The sequence below is a fragment of the Panicum virgatum genome, chromosome 9K (assembly GCF_016808335.1).
Source record: "Panicum virgatum strain AP13 chromosome 9K, P.virgatum_v5, whole genome shotgun sequence".
Lineage (NCBI taxonomy): Eukaryota > Viridiplantae > Streptophyta > Magnoliopsida > Poales > Poaceae > Panicum > Panicum virgatum.
In genome coordinates, this window is record NC_053144.1 from 13,097,966 (window position 1) to 13,113,769 (window position 15,804).

A 15,804-nucleotide genomic window follows, 5' to 3' on the forward strand; every position below is an offset into this window, starting at 1 on the left:
CCGCGAGCTATGGCTGCTTCAGTGAGCTGTTATCGGGTGGTTCAAGTGGACGTCCGTGCCCCGTTCGATAAGGGTCGGCTTGTGGTCCATGGACACGTCACATAAAGCGCTCGCAAAGGTTCGCTAGGTGGGGTTCGGACCTGTTCGATAGGGTCTGAGGGCTCGATGCTCTCCCTCGATGGGATCTCCCTGCTAGGCACCCTCAACTGGCCTTAAACACTACATAGGATGTCTCGAACTCCGCGTTCAAGGGTAGCTTGTACGGCACATCCATGCAGTCCCTGACTCTGGCGATCTGGGGTGCCTGTCGAACCCTCGATGGGCCAGGCTTCAAACCCCTGATCAGTAAGGCCTCGAAATAAGGTTCCTTCGAGGGTGAAGAGCCCCTGAAAGGAATATTCCGTCACGGTTCGCAAACGGCGCGGAGTCTTCCGCTGGTCTTGGGCGACGTGGCCCGGTACGTGCGGTGCAGTGCGGGCGCGCCTTTTCAGGCGGCTGCCTCGGGTAGGCGAAGAGGCGTGGGCAGCGGCTGACGGATGGAACAGTGCTACAGTTGCGCCGCGCCTGTCGGTTACCGCGCTGTAATTATTGCCAAGTGCGCGCGTGGGAGACTCCGCAGTCGTGGGGCCTAGCCGTCACCGACTGCAAAACCTACCGCATTCAATGTGGTGGATTCGGGCCACGGCGGCGAATCCGCCCGTCTTGATGGATAAAAGTGGGGAAGGCGGGATTGTTTGGGCTCACCTGGCCACTTTGCCTTCGTCTCCCCTGCCTTCTCCTCCTCCCCTGCATCCTGAGCCCAGAGCCGAGAGCGAGAGGAGGAAGAAGGAGAGAGCGAGAGCGCACCTTAGCCACCGTAGAGCTTGCCTTCCTGTATCCCCCAGTGGAACGAAGCGATGTCGGATGTCCAGGAGCTGTTGCCGTGGGGGAAGTCCACCGCCACCGCAGCGGTATTGGAGCAGCTGGTCGCCGACAGGCTTCTGCCGGTGAACATCAACTCGGAGCGGCCGGCGTGGATTCCCCCGCGGCCGGAGGAGACCGAGCCGAATCCCCCCGAGGGCTATGTCGTGAGCCTCGTGCGACTCCCCGAGCGGGGATTCGGCGTCCCCGTTGGCAGATTCATGCGGGCGCTGTGCGAGTACTACGGGGTGGAGCTGCACAACTTCGGCCCCAACTCCATCTCGCAGGCGGCGATCTTCGTCGCTGTCTGCGAGGGGTATCTGGGGATCGAGGCGCACTAGGATCTATGGATCCATTTGTTCCGCGGTGAGCTCTTCATCGAGAATGTGCGGGGCTAGCCGAAGAGGTTCGCCCGCGCCGGTGGTCTGATGCTTCACTTGCGCCCGTCCCGGAGGAATTTGTACATCCCCAACAGTATGACGACGGACAACGCCGGGTGGACCCAAGGGTGGTTTTACCTGCGCAACTTCAGCAACCGGCTCCCGGCGTTCACCAACAAGGTGCTCCGGGAGAGGCCGGAGAAGTGGGACGGGGGGTATCGCCCCCAATGCATCAGGCCAGGATCGAGGTGCTCACCGACGCGTTGCGGCATCTGGCGAGGAGGGGGTCGGCAGCCGTCGTCGCGAACTTTCACCGGCAGAGGGTAATTCCTCTCACGAAGAGGAGCCTGCCAATTTTTGAGGCCCCGGCCTCGGGCTCGAGGATGTCGCTCGTGTTGCTCCCCCGTGACGTCGCTGCCTGGAGGGCGAAGAACGCGGTGGCGGAGTTCTCTGACAACCCGAGCGATCTCTGGGAGATCAAGATGCGCCCCAAGATGGGGTACCTTTCTGTGGTATGTTCCAGTTTCAATTTGTTTCCGATTTGTGACACTTCTCCCCCCGCTCCCTGATTCTGACTTGGTTGCGTTTCGCAGGGGGGTGAGCCACAGGGGTTACACCTCGAGGCCTCCGGTCCCGGAGGAACGCGAAGTCAACCGCCTGCACGCGGAGGCGGTGAAGAAGCAGAAGGACGCGGTGGAGGCGGCCGCCGCCAGGAAGAGGAAGATGAAGGAAAAGCACGATAAGGCGTGCAAAATTGTACAGGCGGAGGGAAAGCCGCGGCCCGCCACGCCCGAGTCCACTGAGGAGGAGGAGGGCTCTTCGGATGCCGAGATCAACTTCTCGGACGACGATGAGGTGGCGACAGGAGCGGGTTCCCCGCCGGTCTATCGAGGGGCTGGCGACGAGGATGTGCCAGTGACACTAGCTGAGGCGAGGCTCACGTCGGGGTCGTTGGTGGATCCGCCCCTCATAGGGGTGGGGCGGAGGTCGCCCACGCCAGCGGCGGGATGAAGATCGCCCACGACGGCAGCGGGCAGGAGATCCTCTACGCCCGTGACAGGGCAGAGGTCGTCTCCACTGGTGATGGGTAGGAGGACACTCGCGCCCGCGGTGTCAACGGGTGGCGGCGGGTCCGCAGCGAGTGCGGAGACGCCCGCGCAGATAGCTTCAAGGCTCCAGCCTGATCCGAGGACGACGCCCTCGGGTCAGTCGTCGAGAGGCGTCAGTGTGCCGCGGGCCCGAAGGAGCGGCTCGGGAAAGCGCAGCATGAGTGCCCGGTCAGGGTAAGTGATTTTGATTTTATTCTTCGCGTTCGTTTAATCGACCCCCCAATCCTGCTGACTTCAGTGCTTCTTCTCCGATTACCAGCTCCGGGGCCATCGTCAAGGATGCAGCCTAGCTTGCGCTGACCAAGGCCCTCAAGACCGGGGCGCGCGCCATGCCGCACACGGCACCGCAGCCCCTGCCCGTCGTGGACATTGTGGCAGAGGCCGCGAAGCTCCAGGAGGCGATGGCTCGAGGGGCCCAGAAGGCCCAATAGGTTCGAGCGCCGGAGAGCAGGGGCGACGCCAGCCAGGGCGGCGCTGTAACAGCCGCTCAGGCTGACGCCGAGGGGGAGGTCGGCCGGGGAGGCGCAAAGGACGCCACCTGGTCGGACATCGAACTCGAGGCCGGTCGGGGCGACTCGGATAGCGAGGCCCGGCCGGTCGCAAGAGAAGGAGAAACTGGTGGGGGCGCGTAGGAGCGCCCCGTCAGCCAAATAGTGGTGGAGACCCTCGTCCTCGAGCCCTCGAGGGCTGGGGTCGAGGGTACCACGGAGGAGGAGTCGGTGCCGAGGCCATCGGTAGTGGATGAAACCTGCGTCCCGGCGCCTGCGGGGGCCCGGGACGACGGTGTTGTTGCAGCGGTGATGGCGCAAACGGCGCCAGAGAACGTGGTGCCGGTGGTGCAGTTGCCGGAGAGCAGCGAGGAGTTCGGGGACTCGAGGGACATCAACCCTGCTGCTGCGGCCAGCGCCGCCGACCAGATTGCCGAGTTCACGTCGGCTTCCGAGGAGGTACTCAGCGCGGGGATGTCCGAGGGGCCCCGTCACGGGGCGATCATCCAGTCCGGGGTCCCCTTGGAGTTTCTCCGCAATGAGCAGGAGGAGGAAGCCGTCTGGAAGGCGTAGTTCGAGGCCAGCTCTCAGATTCTGGGCCACCTCGACTGCGCCTTGGAGCTCCATAGAATGACGGATTTCGAAATCAGCCAGGTAGGTTGCTCTCTCCCCGGAATCGTTTGTATTTGGCCTTGATTTTGTGCGTTTCATTCACGCTCTTCCACTTGCAGCGGCTGAGGGACATTTCGCGCAAAAAGAGCGACGAGCTATCCCGGCTGTACTCCCAAATGCGCTGGCTTGGGCAGCACAATGCCGACTTGGTGCTCAAGAACATCGACGCCAACACCAAGATGACAAATCTGGGGGCGCGTCAGCGGACGCTAGAGGAAGAGCTGGCGCGGACCGCCGGCGAGCGCGATGTCCAGAGGGCCACGGCGGAGCAGAAGGCTTAGGAGGCCGAGGCGCAAACTGCCGAGCTGCAGCGTGTTAGGACGACGCTCGAGCAGAAGGAGGCCGAGCTCTAGCACAAGGAGGCCAAGCTCCAAGGCAAGGAGGCCGAGCTCCAACGTGAGAAGGCGACCGTCGCCACGCTCACCGGGACCCTCGAGGAAAAGGAGGTGGCCATCCGGAACACGGAGGCCGCCCTCAAGGAGAAGGAGGACTCCTTGTCCTCACTCGAGGAGGCCGCCCGAGTCCAGCGGGAGGAAGCGCAGAAGAATATCATGGGTGAGTGCTCGAGATTTCGCTGTTGTTGGATTCTAATTTATCGCAGCTTATCGTGGTTCCTTTGGTCAAAGCTGAGGCAGAGAGTGGCGGACGAGACTGCGGCGAAGGAGGCGGTCAGCACTGCACTCATGGCGGCGCAGGCTGAATAAACTGACCTAGAGCGGACCGCTGTGAGCGTGTGCCAGGAGCTCGAGGGGGAGGGCGCCGTGTCTGGTAGCTCGGTGATCAGCCGCCTGCGAGCGCTAGGTGGCCGGATCGCCGAGTATGCCAAGAGCACCTTCCGCCTTGGTGTCATCGGGGTATGTGGTCCCCAACGACACCAGCCCAGACACTGCGTCGGCCATCATGGACGATGCCGACGCCACCATCGAGGGGTTCGCCACTGTCCTGGCCGCGAAGCTGGAAGCAGACATCCCCCCATAGACGAATTCGATGCTGTAGAAGACCCGCAAGGGGGGGGATGATAACCTGTAGGTAGTCTGGGCCTCGGAGCCCATGTAATAAGTTAGTACTTTATCATAATAGTACTCGTGGATGTAAGAAATTGGTAATTGTAAATCGACAGTGTGGCCCATCGAGGCCTTGTGCGTTCGAGCCCTCGTTTTCTTTACTCTATTTCTGTGTTCTCGTATGTGACTTTGATAAACTTCTGCGAGGAATTTCGCGTTCATAAGCAACTTAGGCGTGAGGTGGGGGGGGTGCCGTATCCCGGAGGCGTAGGTGGCCCCACGGCTCGGCCGGCCCCGTACCGTAGTTGCTTATGCCTCGCGTCCATTTTTTCCAAGTATACAAGAAACTTAGATACGGAAATTTTTCGAAAAAACGTTGGTGATTTTTTGGGGACGTTCGGGGGTTCCCCCGTAGTAGCCCCCGAGGGAGGCTTGGCTTTGCCGAGGGTAAAGCCAAGCGTACCTCAGTGTTCGTGCACCTCCGAACCCCCGAGGGTCCGGAAAGTTCCCAAAAAATAAATAAGTAAAGCATACTCCTTTATTGTTTCGGGAAATCGTAAATGTGAGTACAAACGATGTACAAATAGCTTGGAACTCTAAGGATAGAAGCGACGTAGCTGCTGTATGTTCCAAGCATTGGTGATGACTTCGCTGTTTTCGTTCGCCAGCTTGTACGTGCCGGCCTTGAGCACCTCGGCGATGATGTATGGGCCTTCCCACGGTGGTGAGAGCTTGTGGCGGCCCCTGTTGTCCTGTCGAAGCCTCAGCACCAAGTCCCCTTTATTGAGGTCTCGGCGCCGAACTCTCTATGCTTGATATCTTCGCAGGGACTGCTGATAACACGCAGAGTGTAGGAGCGCCACGTCTTGAGCCTCGTCCACTTGATCCAGTAAGTACTCACGGGCTTGTTGGTTCTGCTGCTCTTGATAGGCCTTGAGCCTTGGTGACCCGTACTCCAGGTCCGTGGGGAGCATGGCCTCGTCGCCATCGACGAGGAAGAATGGGGTAAAGCCCGTGGCTCCGCTTGGGGTCGTCCTCAGGCTCCAAATAACCGAGGGTAGCTCTGTGAGCCACCTCCGGCCAAACTTATTCAGCTTGCTGAAGATCCTTGGCTTCAGTCCTTGGAGGATCATGCCATTGGCACGCTCCACTTGTCCATTCGTCTGTGGGTGCGCCACAGCCGACCAGTCCACGCGTATGTGGTAGCTGTCGCAGAATGCTAAGAATTTCTTGCCTGTGAATAGGGTGCCGTTGTCGGTGATGATCGAGTTCGGGACCCCAAACCTGAAGACAATGTTAGTAAAGAACAGAACAGCTTGCTCGGATCTAATCTTGCCGATGGGTCGAGCTTCGATCCACTTGGAGAATTTGTCGATTGCCACCAACAAGTGGGTGTGGCCCCCGGGCGCCTTCTGCAGCGGGCCAACGAGGTCCAATCCCGACACGGCGAACGGCCATGTGATGGGGATGGTCTGCAGAGCGTGGGTCGGGAGGTGCGTCTTTCGAGCATAGAACTGGCAACCCTCGCAGGTCCGCACGACGTCGGTGGCGTCGGCGACCGCGGTGGGCCAGTAGAAGCCTTGTCGAAATGCGTTACCCACGAGGGTGCGTGGCGTGGTGTGGTGACCGCAGATGCCGGCGTGGATGTCACGGATCAGCTCCTTGCCATCGGGGATAGGGATGCATCGCTGCAAAATGCCCGAGGGACTGCGTTTGTACAGCTCGTTGTCGATTAGGCCAAAGGACTTGGCCCGCCTAGCGAGGCACCGCGCCTGAGCGCGGTCCGAGGGTAGGATCCCTCGAATCATCCAGTCGAGGTACTGGGTGCGCCAATCTTGCGGAGACGGGGCCTCGTCGATCTCCATTGCTTCGGCCTCGTCCATGGAGGAGGTCTCGAAGTCAGTGTCCATGGGCTCGGCCTCGTCCGCCGAGGGGTTCCTGCCAGGGGGCCCGGCGTTCGAGGGGCCTGGTTCCGCCGGATCCTTGAAGTTGATAGAGGGCTTGGCGATGTCGCGAGCAAAGATGTTCGAGGTAACGGTGGTCCGCCCTGACGCGATCTTGACTAGTTCATCGGCATCCTCGTTGTACTTGCGCGAGACGTGGTTGAGTTCAAGGCCGTCGAACTTGTCTTCGAGGCGGCGTACTGCATTGCAGTATGCCTCCATCTTTGGGTCGTGACAGCTAGACTCCTTCATCACTTGGTCGATGACGAGCTGAGAGTCACCGCGTACGTCGAGGCGCTTGACACCAAGCTCGATGGCAATGCGGAGCCCACTAAGGAGGGCCTCGTACTCCGCCATGTTGTTAGACGCAGGGAAATGTAGGCGTATTACGTAGCGGATGTGCTTTTCGAGGGGTGAGATGAAGAGGAGGCCGGCGCCGGCGCCGGTTTTCATCACCGACCCGTCGAAGTACATGGTCCAGCATTCAGCTTGGATTTGTGGTGGGGGTAGCTGAGTGTCCGTCCACTCAGCGACGAAGTCGGCCAAGACTTGGGACTTGATCGCCTTGCGAGGGGCGTAGGTGAGAGTTTCTCCCATCAGCTCTATGGACCACTTGGCAATTCTACCCTCGGCTTCCCTGTTGCGGACTATCTCTCCCAGAGGGAAAGACGAGACCACGTTGACGGGATGGGCCTCGAAGTAGTGGCGCAGCTTGTGCCGAGCCAAAACCACTATGTATAGCAGCTTCTGGATCTGTGGATAGAGTGTCTTGGTTTCGGATAACACTTCGTTGATGTAGTACACCGGCCGTTGGACAGGCAGAGCATGGCCCTCCTCTTGTCTTTCGACAACGATCACCGCGCTGACCACTTGGGTCATCGCAGCTACGTACAGATAGAGGGGCTCGCCGTCTATGGGTGGTGTGAGAATGGGGGCATGAGTGAGCAGTGCCTTTAGCCTATCGAGGGCTTCTTGAGCCTCGGGGGTCCACGTGAAGCGCTTAGTTTTCCTCAGGAGACGATACAGGGGCAAGCCTTTCTCGCTGAGACGCGAGATGAATCGGCTGAGGGACGCTAGGCATCCCATGACCCTCTGTACCCCCTTTAGGTCTCGGATGGGTCCCATCCGAGTGATGGCCGAGACTTTCTCAGGGTTGGGTTTGATGCCCCGCTGGGAGACAATGAAGCCCAAGAGCATGCCTCGAGGGACTCCAAACACGCACTTCTCGGGGTTGAGTTTTACCCCATTGGCTATTAGGCTATCGAACGCGGTCCTGAGATCGGCTACCAGGTCGTCCGCCTTCCTGGATTTTACAACGATGTCGTCGACATATGCTTCTACGTTCTGCCCGAGATGGTCCCCGAATACGTGGAGCATACACCGCTGATATGTAGCTCCGGCGTTTCTGAGGCCAAAGGGCATCGTGACGAAGCAGTACATGCCGAAATGTGTGATAAAAGAGGTCGCAAGCTGGTCGGACTCTTTCATCTTGATTTGGTGGTAACCGGAATAAGCATCAAGAAAGGATAAAAGTTCACATCCCGCAGTTGAATCTACGATTTGATCAATACGCGGCAAAGGAAAGGGAACCTTCGGTCATGCTTTATTTAAACTAGTGTAGTCTACGCACATCCTCCAACTTCCATTCTTTTTCTTCACTAATACAGGATTAGCTAGCCACTCGGGATGGAATACCTCCTTGATGAATCCGGCCGCCAGAAGTTTCTGCAGCTCCTCGCCGATCATCCGGCGCTTGAGCTTGTCGAAGAATCGCAGGCGCTGCTTCACCGGCTTGGAGTTGGGTCGGATATCAAGGGAGTGCTCGGCGACCTCCCTCGGTATGCCAGGCATGTCCGAGGGGCTCCAGACAAAGATGTCTGCGTTGGCGTGGAGAAAGTCGACGAGCACCACTTCCTATTTGCTGTCAAGGGTGGCGCTGACCCGCAATGCCTTGTCGTCGGGGTGATTCGGGTCGAGGGGCACCTTCTTTATACCCACGGCGGGTTCGAAGCTGCCCACGTGTCGGTGCGTGGAGTCCAAGGCCTCGCTTGCCATCTTGTCGAGGGTGGCTGTGAGGGCCTCGTCCTCCGCTTGAGCCTCCGCATGCTCGACACACTCGACGTCGCACTCGTAGGAGTGCTCGAACGAGGAGCCGACGGTGCTGACACCCCACGGGCCCTGCATCTTCAGCTTGAGATAGGTGTAGTTGGGGATGGCCATGAATTTGGCGTAGCAGGGATGACCAAGGATGGCGTGGTAGGCTCCCCGAAACCCCACCACCTCAAAGGTGAGCACTTCCTTGCGGAAGTTGGCTGCCGTGCCAAAACAGACGGGTAGGTCGATCTGGCCGAGGAGTTGGACTCGCTTCCCCGGCGCAACGCCATGGAATGGCGACTTGCTAGGGCGGAGCTTGTTCAATCCGATCCCCATGAGCTCCAAGGTGTGGGCGTACATGATGTTGAGGCTGCTGCCTCCGTCCATGAGCACCTTGGAGAAGCGGGTGTTGCCGATGATGGGGTCGACAACAAGCGGGTACCGTCCCGGGTGTGGGACGTAGTCGGGGTGGTCCTCGCAGCCGAAGGAAATAGTGTCCTCCTACCAGTCGAGGTAGGAAGGCGTGGCCTTGGTGACGGAGAAGACTTCTCAGCGCTCACGCTTGCTCTACCATGAGGTCATGTTTGTCGTCGGTCCTCCGAAGATGAAGAAGGTGTTCTCCACCGGGGGGAACTCGTCATCTCCACCTTTGTCGCCAGCATCCTTCTTCTTGTCCTCGTCGTGATGCGAAACACGGTTGTAGTATTTCCGGAGCATCTCGCACTGCTCTAGGGTGTGGTTGACCGAGCCCTTGTGGTAAGGGCACGGCTTCTTGAGCATGTCATCGAATAGACCGCCACCGCCTCGAGGGGGGCCTCGAGGTCCTTTGCGGTCCGGGGCAGCGACGAAGGCCTCGTCGGAGTCTTCCGCCTGCCCCAGTCCATGCTGGTTTGGTGGGGGCCGGATTCTTCCCTTTCTTCCCCCACTTTTGTTTCTTGGCGGGGGCGTTGGTCTTGGCGTTGCTGCCCTCTGCGGGCGCATCTTCCTTGCGCTTGTTCGGCTTGTCATCGAAAATGGAACCAACGGCTTCCTCGCCGACGGCGTAGTTGGTGGCAGCGTCGAACAACTCGTTGGTGCTGGCGGGACGGCTTCGCGCAAGCTCGTACACCAGGTTCCTGCACGTCGTGCCCTCGCGGAAGGCGTTGATGACCTCGACGTGGGTGACGCTGGGGAGCTCGGTGCATTGCTTGGAGAAGCGTCGCACGTAGTCGCGCAGGGACTCATTGGACTTCTGCCGGCACCCTTTGAGGTCCCAGGAGTTCCCAGGGTGCACGTACGTGCCCTGGAAGTTGCCCACGAAGATCTGGAATAAGTTGGCCCAGTTGTGGATCTGGTCCGCGGGCAAGTGCTCGAGCCACGTTCGTGTGGCGTCAGCAAGGTGAAGGGGAAGGTTGCAGATGATTATTGCGTCGTCCATCGCACCGCCCAGCTGGCATGCTAGGCGGTAGTCGTTGAGCCAGACTGCGGGATCAGTCTCGCCCGAGTACTTGACGAGGGTGGTGGGCTGTCGAAAGCGTGGGGGAAAAGGAGCGGTACGAATCTCCCGGCTGAACACACGGGTGCCCGGAGGCTCTGGTGACTCGCCCCTGTCATGTTCGGGGTCAAAACGTCCACCCCGTCGAGGGGTGTACTTCCTGCCATTGATGATGTTGCGGGCGTCGCCGTTGCCGTCATGTCCGCGCGCGTCGTGGAGTCGCTCCCTTGCGGGAGTCTTTCTAATGCGGTCGTGCACCGAGGGTGCCTTCGCACCGTGCGATGCGGCTGCCTTTCCCCTCCCTCCTGGTGGAGTGTGCACCGAAATCTCGTGGTCCTGCCGTGCAGTCCCACCGGGCTGCTTCGGGACTATAGAGCGCATGCGAGACGCAGAGCTCTCGGCCTGCTGCACAGCAGCTTGCTCGATGAGCGCCTGTGCCTCGCGGCGCAGGTTGCGACCTGAATTCGTCGACAGCTCGGGCATTGCTTGGAGTAGGTAGGCCGCAGCGACGAGTTTTTCGCCGGCCGTTTTCAGTTCCGGAGGTTTGTCGACGTTGTCATCGGCTAGGATCCACTCCTGGGACACGCGTGCCGATGCCTGGGCCTATGCGCCACGTGCGGTGCGGTGCTGCTCGAGTGCGGTGCACAGCTCCTGTGTCTGCCAACGCTGCTCGTCGAGCTTGGCTTGAAGCTCCTTGAGCTGCGCCAGCTGTGCCTGCCGCGCCGCCGAGCTTGATGAAGAAGAAGGGGTCACGACTGGCACCACTGGTTGGTTTGCCTGTGCGTCTGCCCCGCCGCTCCCGTCATTGCCCGGGGCGTTGTTGTTTTGCCCGTCCGCGAGCTCGGCCATTAAGCACTCCCGAGTGGGATCGTAATCCCCCTCGCTGGAGTCCTTGGAGCAGGTAAGGCAGTAAGCCGCCGCGAGCTGGAATGAGCAGAAAGCGTCGGGGTCGCGGACCCCAGAGTAGTCCTCGGCCTCCTCGGCCGTGAAGTTGTCCATGAAGAAGCTGATGTCGTCGGCGATCGAGCTCACCGTCTCGGGGTAGGAGTAGTCAGGAGATGATGCGATGAGGTTGCGGATCGACAGGAGGTGATGACCCGGCAGATCCTCGTACTCGGCGAAGTTGGTGCTGGACGAAGAGGCGTAGGTGGCAGCATTGCGCATCCCGAAGGGAAAGGGCGACGGCGCAGTCGCGCCCCCCTGGGAGGCACTGGGGCTGCAGTCGATGATGGTGCCGGCGCAGATGACGCCGAGGCACGTGATGACGAAGCGGTGGCCCCGTCGGCCGCGATGTTGAGCTGCGACATGGCAACCTCAACCCACATGGGGGAGCTGAGGCGTGCCGCCCAGCGCCGCTCCATGCGCGCTCATCGCGAGGGCTGGCCCGAGCGCCTGTTGCGCCGGGCTGGTGAAGTCGGAGTGTCAGGGTTGCGTCTGGGCGAGAGGAGCTCCATGACGTAACCATTGCCGGTTGCTCTGAACTCAAGACTCCAGAACCAAATCACGTATCCCGCTGGGAGCGGATCCGAGGCGCCCATGGGGAATGGGTTGGATCTGCTCGCCATCCATGGAGATCAAATGGGAACAAAAGAGAAATGTCACGCAACGCTCCCCTACCTGGCGCGCCAACTATCGGTGTCCTGACCCGGCGGGCCGGACCCAACTAGTGATGATGCTGCGTGTTCTTCGTCCCAGATGTTGATGTAAGAGGCAACACAGTAACGCACGGGTTTATCCTGGTTCCGGCCGTAGGGCCGTACGTCCAGCAAAGGGGTGTGCGAGAGCACTGTACTGTCTTGCACCGGGGGTGCCTGTAGTAGGGGGTACAAGCGAGGCGAGAGAGGGAGGGAAGCTCCCAAGTCTCTGCTAGAGGGGGAGTTGATTGAGGTGAGTGCTAATATCGGGGCTCAGAAGAGCGTATGTGCTCTGTGAGTAATGCTGAGCGCTGTGTTCTACCGAAAGGGCTGACCCCCTTAAAGGAAAGCCCGCCTCCTCCTTTTATAGACACAAGGAGGGACTGTGTACATGTACAGGGGATCGTGGAAGTCGTCGTCTTCTCCCCGAATCACGGGGGTGCAGTGGTTGAGCACTATGGGAAGTACACTGTGGGGTATGGCGCCGGGCGTGGCAATCGTTCTGGGCATCGTCCTTGGTCTTGCGGAGATCGCGCCGACGTCCTGGCGGCTCCAGCGGGCGGCGTGGTCGTTGTTGTGGGAGGTACCGTCCTCCAGGCGTGGCGTGGCGGTGTTCCGAGGTCCTACAGGCCAGGGTCTTGTCCTGGTCAAGGCCGGAGCCGCTTCCAAGGGTCGTGCCCATGCCATTCGAGGGCTCCGCGGAAGGGAAAGTACGAAGGAGGTATGGGGAGTTGGCAGTATATTAACTAGAGCTATGCCGAGCACGTCTTGCACTGCGTCGCAGGTTCCCACAGTGTCGTTACAGCGTCTGGAATGGCGGAGCAGTGACCGGAGTTGGCGGACGAGACTCCGGTCACAGCCACTGTGGGGAATGGCGGCCTGACGCCGTCTGACCCGGGCGCTGTGGAGGAGTGGTTGGCATTTATGCCTCCGTACGGCGGCGGGTGAGTGGAAGGACCGTTTGTCCTTTCCATCGAGGGGTGGCCTCGAGCGAGGCAGAGACGATCCGCCTCCCCGAGGGTAAGCTCGTTACCCTCGAGTGAGGCGGAGACGATCCGCCTCCCCGAGGGTAGGCTCGCTACCCTCGAGCGAGGCGGAGGCGCGGGGCGCGGTCGTGGGCTTTGCCGGGGAGCCCTCGAGCGAGGCGAAGATCACCCCGCGGGTCCGAGGGGGGTGCGGATGGGCCGCACTGCATACGTGGGTCGCGTGTTGGGCTTCTTTGAGTCCTTTCCTTTCTTCTTGATTGGAAGGAGGCTGTAAGCCTTCGTGGGCCCTGTTGCCCAGCATGTGTTTGCATTTTTAGGGCGATTTTAGTCCCCTGATTAGGGTGCCCCTAATCATGGTACCCGACAATATTTGACCAAAAATATCTTTAAAAATGATTTATTTCAAATACAAAAGTTACATATGTTAGAGCAACTCCAGCAGTTCTCCAATAATCTATTTTCAATAACTGGTATTGGGAGATGTTCCAATAGCAGTTGATGGGGACGTGGCCCGATCTTCCGTTATTGGAGGAGTTACTTTTGCAGTCGCCCATTAATTTTGTCCTAATATAATAATATATTGGGACAGCATGAACCATCCCTTTATTTAAGGGGAGTTGGGGTGAAATATTGGGACAAGCCAATAGTTATCAGGAAAATGGAGATGTATTAGGGAACTGCTGGAGCACATCTCCATTTCCATTTAGTTAGTTAGAGCATCTCTAGTAGTCCCCCATTTCCAATTCAACTACCATACTGGGAGAGTTGATAAGGAAATAGTGCTCCATCAGTTTTCTTTAACCTTTCCATTTTTTTCAATAATTCACCCCAACTCTTCCTAAATAAAGGAGAAGTTGTGACTCTTTCAATAAGATAGTTGAATTGGAATGGGATTATTAGAAGACTGCAAAAGCAACTCCCCCAATAATCCTAAACTAATATTGGGACATCTCCTAATACCAATTATTGGGAAAGGATTTTCAGGGTACCGCTGGAGATGTTCTTATGGGTAGTTCGTTTCCAAATGAATATACTAATACCACTTTTAATTCGTCGGTCTATTTTTTTATATTCTATAGTCAAAGTATCAATAAATATTTTCACAATTTTTAATAATATTAATTTAGTACAAACCTAAATTTAGTTCATCAACTCGAGGGAATATATCTAAACGTTGATCATCATATGCTAAATACAGATATGTGTTCTTTTTAGGGGTCAATACATGGTATTAATTATACATAATTGGCTCATATATATAAATCAAATTTAGACGACATTTCCAAGAACACAATGTAGAATTATCTGCCCATCACTAGTCGTGTTACTGCACATGGGCAGAATATGCATACAACATGCTTACTTTTCATACCTGAAAATTTGTTCCAACTCTCGAGTCCCAAAATCCTTCCTGTAATAATAAGTCCATTTATCCTGTTAAAACAGCAAAAATAGACTCCTTATTCTCCATATCTGTTTGGTCCCAATCAGTGGTGGACCTAGAATTGAAACTTAGGGTATGCCATGTCAAAATTTTAATATACAATTCGGTATTCGGTACAATCTAAAAAATTTGGTGCACAATAAAAAAATCCACGAGCAATTCGGTATACAAGTAATTAGGTTCAATACTTATATAGATTACAATATAAATAGTAGAAGCAAATTAAAGGTGTGTTTGGTTGAGTTGTGACTTTTGGAAAAGCTGTTGTGGGCCATGGAAAAACAACTGTGAAAAAAGCAGAAGGCCATTTGGTTGGGCAGCTATATTTTTTTATCAAAAAACTATTAAGGGAACCCACATATCATCCACAATCATTCCGATATGGCCCTTTCGAGGGAGGGGAGCGGCGTGGGGAGGGCGCGGAGCCTCAACGACGATCAGGGCAGGGACGTGCGCTCATCAGAGCAGGGCCACGTACCCGCCAGACAAGGCTTGTGGTGCGCTGGTGGGAGGGGAGGTGAGGGGCGCCGAGGAAGTGGTAGCGAGAGGGAGGAGAGAGTGACGTAAAAAAAAAGAACACAAACCGGTATCTATATAATCAATGGTAAGTGGCTAATTTGTATGCCCAAAAGCCAGTAAATGTAGGAGAAAATGCTTTTGGATCTGTACTAGTGAAAAGCTGGCTTTGGAAAAAAAATATTGCCACCCGGTAGAAGCAAGACCAATTTTAGAAGATTGTAAACCATATCATAAACCTTATACCTCCCAATTTGAACTAGAACTGAGATGTCAACAAGATTGGTAAGACCTTTGAAGCTCTTCTCATGTCTAGTGTCATCAATATGATTGTCAAGTTGTAATTCAAATTTTATTAATCCCAGTCAAAGAAGTCATTAGAAAGAGAAGTGCTGGCTTAGGGTATGCCACGGCATACCCTGGCCACCCACTGGGTCCGTTATCATATTCATGCTAGTAAAAGGACACAATTACAAAAGGAGATGTCAAATATATCTATAGTTATATACAATTTCATCATTTACAAAAGGTAGTAAGACAATGTGATGGAGCTTAAAAAGAAGAAGAAGCATAAGAACTCTGGTCCACCTAGTGGTACGTTTTGTTTTCAAGAGTGAAACTAGCACAAAATTTGTTTGAATGAAACTTATTAACCTGCTGGATTGAATGGTTTCTAGGAAAAAATAAGTTATAATAATTTCTGTAAGGTGTGGCGAACCATCTTATATTAGAAATAGTACTACGCGCTAGCAATGTGTGATACGACTTTTTACAACTTCCCCAGGTCAATGTATAACCTTTAGTCTATACTGTATTTTTCTTCTATATAAAACGGCGGCTCAATACTAATACAACGGAGTTGCACTGCGTGTATTATTAGTTTGTGAAAGCGTTGGAATCAGCATACTAACCCAGCTTCCCTGCGACCAATATAATGCAAGCTTCCCTTTCACAGGCCAGCGAAGTCATCTGGCATCGTATCTCTCTCACCATACAGCAGTCCTTTGTTCCTGTAAAGCACATAAGCACAGGTGAATCAGCTAACTAGCTCGTTGGCACAATGAAAGATTAAATGAGAAATTGTAGTTCAGACTTAAAAAAAAACGCAAGAGAAACAAGGTGAGAGACACCTACGACGTACCATTGCCTAGGACAGCAAC